Raw genomic sequence first — 7,115 nt, 5'->3', positions numbered from 1 at the left:
GACATTATTATTATTATTATTATTATTATTATTATTATTATTATTATTATTTTTATTATTATTATTGTTGTTGTTAGGAAAAATAATATTGATACTAGTCTATGATATTAATAGCATGATAGCACCAACAACAACGACGAACAGTCACTATTGGAAAAAATCAGGACTGGTCACTTCTTTGGGCGGCAGGCCTACAAACATAGAACAGACAACACATCGCACCCAATCTGTCCATTGTGCAGCGAGGAGCCGCAGCCCCATGATTTGGACCCTTGGCTGCAGAGATGCCCCGCTGCGGAGGTCCGGCGGTGGCATCTCTTTGGGGAGGATTCAGGGAGGTTGGACTGCCTCACCCGCTACCAAAGAGAGACGGTGGCCCTGGCGAAGAGCTCGCTCTTCGGGGGTCCTAACAATTCGGAAGGAAAGGCTACCACACACAACAACAGCAACAATAATAATAACAGCAGCAACAACAACAACAACAGCAACAACAACAACAACAACAGCAACAACAACAACAACAGCAACAACAACAACAGCAACAACAACAACAACAACAACAAGGAGGAAGTGAAAGTCTTCCATCTATGACTTCAATTTACCTGTGTGGAGTTTAATTTTGCACTTTAAATAAAATGATAGGAACATATAGTATTCTGGATGTGTAAGACTTTAATATACGTGTAGTGTGATATAAATGAGTCAAACTTGCTCTAACGGCCACCTGTACTAACAACTATTTCCCCCTTACTACTGTGCATATTTACTTTTACTTTATAAATGACACGGTATAAGACGCCCACCTGTCCAAGACGACCATTTTTGTCCTCGACAATGGGGGACCGTCTTATACAATTTCGACTGTATTTTAGTCTGGACATGACTGAACACGGACACGACAACACAAAATTATAAACCTTACCTTGGATCCTCCGAATGTTGTGGGGAATACGTTGAAGGTTACTCAAGTGAATAAGCGCAGTGTCAAGAAACAAACTGTGGAAGAAATCACGCTGTAAGATCATTTCCCCCTCACGTTGACAAGGATGCGAATTGTAGAGCAAATCTTTCGCAATAATATTATTTAACTTTCATGAAAAGGCTTTGTCAACGATGCGAGTCGAGTGGATAACGCAAGTCATTGCTTCGCAGTGAAGCATTTCATGTCTTTATATTAACAGATTTATACAGGATGTGAATGTACCCGGATCCCCATTGAATGGTAGGGCTGGATACGTACACGTACCATCAAGAGCATAAACAAAGTTATTATAGAATCCACGTCGTCTCAAGAAATCAAATGTTGATTAAAGAGTATCAGTAGCATACACAAGCAGTCCGTAATGTAGTGCAATAAGTTCAAAGTAATCATTTATACCTCCTTGAAGTATTTTTTAAACAGTATTGTTTGACGCTTTTTGTCTGCGATTTGGATTGTAAATAATCACTTAATAAAGTAAATTGTAACAGCTTTTATCATCGCCTTTCAAACCATTGCACAGACGAACTAAATCATTTGAAACAATTATAGAGTGTATCCCATTACGCTTCGTGTGATCTACAAAGCTTCGCAGGGGTCATGAAAGTCGTTCAAAGCAAAGACTCAAATAAACCTCTGGGTATCATTGTGATCAATGTAACCAATGATATTTCCTAACATGCTATCGCGATTTTTATGTTCGAAGATTAAATCAGTTAACCCCGCCTGGCACCTCTTGCGTTCCCAATTGATACCCAAGCCTTCCGGCATGTGTGCTTATACATGTAGATCTATAATCATCAATGGTAGAGTCTATAGGCTACGTAATATGTGCTTGAACATCGATTTTCAGAAAAGTGACAAACTACCTCAATATTTTTTAAAGCTTTATTACCTACCCAAAATGCCCAAATAATATGTGTCGTGCATTCATTTTTGCATAATATCATAGTGTCACCTACTAATCTTTGAAATGGTTTTGAATAACATGATTTGAGTGAAAAGAAATTGTTTGAGAAATTGGAGGGATACACGGAAAGAGTTGGACACCGACAATATGTTAAAAGCTGAAGCTTAAAAGATCGCTGAGGAAAAGAAACAGAAAACCTCTGCACTGACAGCAGCTTCTTAGAGTGCCTGTTCATAAGTCTGGAGATCAGATTTTCTGATATAAGATTTCCGAGGTCTATTGTATTTTCCTTCGTGAATGGGTGTCAGGCTGGAAACAAAATAATGTCGGCGATCACAGACAGCCGGGCTTTTCATGTTGCCAATTAGTTATACAATGTCCGCTTGTCAGCATTTTCCTGTCGGTTTCATGGCTGTTTAGAGCGCTCAGATTGTCAATAAATGTTGTTGTTTTTTACCCCATTCTGTGATTTCTCTACCCTACATTTTTTTTACAGAACAACAATATCCGGGTTTTTGTCGTCATCGTAATAATTATGTTTCATACGACAAAAGCAATTTCAATAGTTTGTTCTTGGTTGTGTTCTTAGAATAAGTAACAATGATTACCAGATTTAACATTTCCTCATCTGTTTATTTTTTCTTCCTCAGACATTCTTTGACTTCTCAGTTGTTATATTATACAACTTAGAGACCTTTGAGACGTTTTATTATCTGAACTTACGGAAAAAAATTGTTATTACATACGTTGATTTTTGTGGGGTCTAGAAAGGCAAAAACAATTCACAGGCTAGTGTGCACGTTATCTAAATTTACTTATTTATTTATTTATTTATTTATTTATTTATTTTTAAATTTATTTATTTATATATTTATTTTTTTATTCATTGATTAAACGAAGAATGTAACAACTACGACATTAAGATCAACATGAAAAAAAAAACCCCCCAGAGACAATGAAAGTAAGTAGAAAGGTAGAACCACTCAGGATACACATCATCAACAACAACAGTGTCAGACAGGTCCAAGAATTTAAGTACCTCGTAAGTATATTCACAGAGGATGGGCGACTGAACAGAGAAATTGAAACACGAGTACAAAAGGCCAATAATGTTAGTTACCAGTTTACTTCACTACTGAAACATCCTAACATCCCCATGACAACAAAACTCAAAATGATCAACACCATATTCATCCCAACACTCACTTATCAATGCCAAACATGGACCACGAACAAGACATTGGAGCAAAGAATTACAACATGTGAAATGAGATGTCTTAGAAAAGCAGTAAACAAGACCAGGCGAGACAAAATTAGAAACTCAGTAATCCGAGAAATGGTGGGCACAAATGATGTCATGCATCACATCTAACACCAGAGAATCAAATGGTTTGGACTTCTCCTACGATTACCAACACACCATCCAGCACAACGTGCCCACATCCAAAAATCCGAAGGCAACAAGGCTAGAGGGCGACCGAGAAAGATCTGGATAGATGGAGTCCGGGAAACATTAACCGCCCATGCCATCCCCCTGGCCCAAGCCCTCCGGCTGGCGACAGAGCGACGTCTCTTTCTTCCCGCGACACCCACAAGGGTTATATGCGGTAGATAAAAGTAAAGTAAAATAAATTCATTCATTTGTTCTTTTATTTAGTTATTTATTTTGTGGGGGGGGGGGGGTGTTACTAACGATAATTATGACGAAGATGTAGTATATTATGGCATACACCTTGGATGCGTTTTTTGTCTTAGAAATGGCAGGGGAGGGGGGTAGGTTATGATGAGTGAAGAGAATTCAGTGGCACTGTTATCATTATCATCATCATCATTATTATTATTATTATTATTATTATTATTATTATTATTATTATTATTATTATTATCATCATTATTTATTATTATTATCATTATTATTATTATTATTATTATTATTATTATAAAATTATTACTATTATTACTATTATTATCATTATTACTAGATTTTTGTTATCATTATTATAATTATTATTATAATCATCATCATTATCATCATCATATCACCACCATCATCAACATCATCATCATCATCATCATCATTATTACCTTTCTTTGATTTTCGACACCACTATTTAAGAACCACTTCTTGTTTCTTCCTCCAGTCTAAGAATCCCCTAGTGAGACACAAAGATATCCTTATCACCACTGGAGAAACTCCTCGTATGCTTCACCAGCAAGAGCATCACCTTTCTCTGAGATGATTTGAAACCTTTAAAAAATGTACAGCAACGACGGGCGTGGGGCTGCATATTAAATCGTTCCTAGTCCGGGGAAACTGCATGAATTTAAGGACTTAGGACTGGATGCTGTTGGGGGGTTTTTCTGTGTGTTTTTTTTTAAATAGAGGTGTTACGGCGCTCGCAACTGCAGAAGGTCACATGAGCGCCAAGGAGTGGATGTCAACAGAGAAATCCTTACAGGGAATCAGACTTACTCTGCTCCCCTCACTAGCTTCAACAGCACAAAGTCTGCTTCGACTATCAAGGCAACCCGGGAAAAGCAGGTCACAAGCATACAAAAGAAGTTGAGGAAAATTATGATAGTAAGGATTAGGAAAGAAAAAGCAGCAGTTCCCTGTTGTAGTTCAGACACAGTTATGAGCGTGGCATTGTTGGAACAGCCCGTTTACAATTCTACTGTGCATTATTTTTTTAAAGTAAATAAACAGTATATTCTATTTCATCACTGCATTCGGAAACGTGCACGACCTACTACGTAAACATGGCGTCTCCATTCCTATGAGGTCACTCGTGGGTCACTGTAGAGTTATACAAAGAATACACTTTTAACGTATTTTAAGTATGGAGAAAGGAGGCCGGGGAGGGGAGGGAGGGGAGGGGGGGTAAAGAATTAAGTTTCTGTCAGTTCTTACTGAGAAACCTGATCTCATCGTGCGATAACTTTACTATTGTTATAGTCTTCTATGCCGTTTGGTCCACCATATCAGACCAGACCATCAATGATTTATTTATAGAGGCAACAGCCATCCATGTCCAGGTGCTGTTTTAGCCTCTGCTCCCCTCACTGCTCCCCTCCGCCATATCGTTAAAGTTTTGGACGTCATTTATTATGCAAGTGTTGATATATTCTATCACATGATAATGTACCTATACGTGTATAATATTAAGATTTATAAAAAATACTGTTTATTATGTGTTTTAGTTTAGGTGGAGTTTTTACGGCGTTCGCAACTGCATAAGGTCATATGAGCGTCAGAAGATTAGAGGTGTTACAAGAGAGTAACAAACGCAAAAAAGGAGGGGAGATGAGGACGACAGATGTTTGATAGATAAGAAGGAGCAAACCACACCAGAGCACCCGCCAACCACCCACAAGAATAAAGTTTCTGTCAGTTCTTACTGAAAACCCTGATCTCATCGTGCGATTACTTTACTAGTATTATGTTTCTTCTATGCCACGGGCGGGGTGTGCCGTACCGGAGGATTTTTCAAGAATTTTGGCCATTTGAATCCATATTATATGCTGACCCGAATACGACTTATCCTACGTAATTGTTGATATACGTCACATAATATATAAGATACGTATACATAATGTATATTCATATTTACAAAAGTACTGTGTGTGTGCGTGTGTTTGTGTGTGTGGGAGAGAGAGAGAGAGAGAGAGAGAGAGAGAGAGAGAGAGAGAGAGAGAGAGAGAGAGAGAAAGAAAGAAAGAAAGAAAGAGAGAGATTATGGGAGATAGAGAGAGAGAGAGAAAGAAAGAGAGAAATTATGGGAGAGAGAGAGAGAGAGAGAGAGAGAGAGAGAGAGTGAGAGAGAGAGAGAGGGAGAAAGAGAGAGTATGAGAGAGAGAAAGAGAGAGAGAGGGAGAAAGCAAAACAACAAGTTCAATATCCAAAGACCTATTTTACGACCCGTGGGGTGGGGGGGGGGGGCTTGAGTAGACCTTCACCGTAACATGTATACGTTCAACACAATATGTCCTTTAGGTGACCCCTTGAGGTCTAAACACAAAGAAAATAGTACACCTCATACAAAGTCTTGATCTTAGAAGCAGCTCTGACTCAGCGGAACCAATTCAAACGAGCCTTCTTTCTATTTAGTATAAATTCGTATTGCTTCTAATTAAGTGGCTGTGTACTATTTTTGGTATAGAAACTGCAGGGTAAATTAAGTCTGGACATGGTTACAAAAAGGTTGATAGTCTACATCGTTGCTAATAATATTATAATGACATGTTAATTTATGCAATTGTGAGCCAGCCAGATGCGCACCACAGGCATGACTAGGAGATATAAAACCGATCTTTCATGCTTGCAGGGATTTCCGTGTCTTGCATTAGGGTTATTCCACTATAACTGAGGGGACAATTGAACTGAACTTTCTAACACTTAGTTTAGTTTTAGTAGAGGGTTTTACGGCGCTCGCAACTGCATAAGGTCATATGAGCGCCAGAAGATTAGAGGTGTTACAAGAGAGTAACAAACATAAAAATGAAAAAGGGGAGAAAAGGACGATAGGTGTTTGCTAGGAAAGAAGAAGCAAACCACACCAGAGCACCCGCCAACCACCCACTTTCTAACACTGATAACATTGTACTTCAAGAGTAATACATTGATTTCAACTTTAAATCATCAGAACATTTGAAAGACAGATTACTGAGAATCATATTTAATGCAGTCATTCGAAAAAGTGTACTTTGTGCAAATTTAGTTGAGGGTTTTACGGCGCTCGCAACTGCATAAGGTCATATAAGCGCCAAGGGGTGTGTGTCAACAGAGAAGTCTTTACAGGGAATCAGACTTACTCTGCTCTCCTCTCTAACTTCAACAGCACAAAGTCTGCTTCGACTATTAAGGCACCCAGGAAATAGCAGGTCACAAGAGTGTGACAAACATACAAAAGAAGTAGAGGAAAATAACAATAGTAAGGATTAGGAAAGAAAAAGCAGCAGTTCCCTCTTGTAGATCAGGCACAGTTATGAGCGTGACATGATGATGAATCAGCCCTTTTACAATTCCACTGTGCATGAACGAGAAATGTCCCCCCTTTGGGAATGGCCTAAAGACACTACAGTCAGTGGCACCGCCGAGGGAGTTCTGTGACGTGTGCAGTTTTGGTAAATGACGGGACAGAAAAAAACCCAACATCATTTGTCCCGTTAGAGAGAGAGAGAGAGAGAGAGAGAGAGAGAGAGAGAGAGAGAGAGAGAGAGAGAGAT

The 7,115-nt window shown here is 38.8% G+C and overlaps 1 protein-coding gene across 4 annotated transcripts in view; it reads right to left on the bottom strand.

Moving 5' to 3' along the window:
- Positions 1 to 7,115, bottom strand: part of LOC101847421 (RYamide receptor) — a 245,911-nt gene that overhangs the window by 174,388 nt on the left and 64,408 nt on the right. For 3 of the 4 annotated variants that reach the window (XR_004858529.1, XM_035969675.1, XM_035969678.1), the window contains exon 2: positions 923 to 996. The exons of the other annotated variant lie outside the window; for it this stretch is intronic. The gene's annotated coding sequence lies outside the window, so the exon portion shown is untranslated. The remainder of the gene's footprint in view (positions 1 to 922; positions 997 to 7,115) is intronic. 4 annotated transcript variants of the gene reach the window in all.

This window comes from Aplysia californica, unplaced genomic scaffold (genome assembly GCF_000002075.1).
Source record: "Aplysia californica isolate F4 #8 unplaced genomic scaffold, AplCal3.0 scaffold00169, whole genome shotgun sequence".
In the NCBI taxonomy this organism is placed as follows: Eukaryota; Metazoa; Mollusca; class Gastropoda; order Aplysiida; family Aplysiidae; genus Aplysia; species Aplysia californica.
This window is presented reverse-complemented; position numbering and strand designations above follow the sequence as displayed.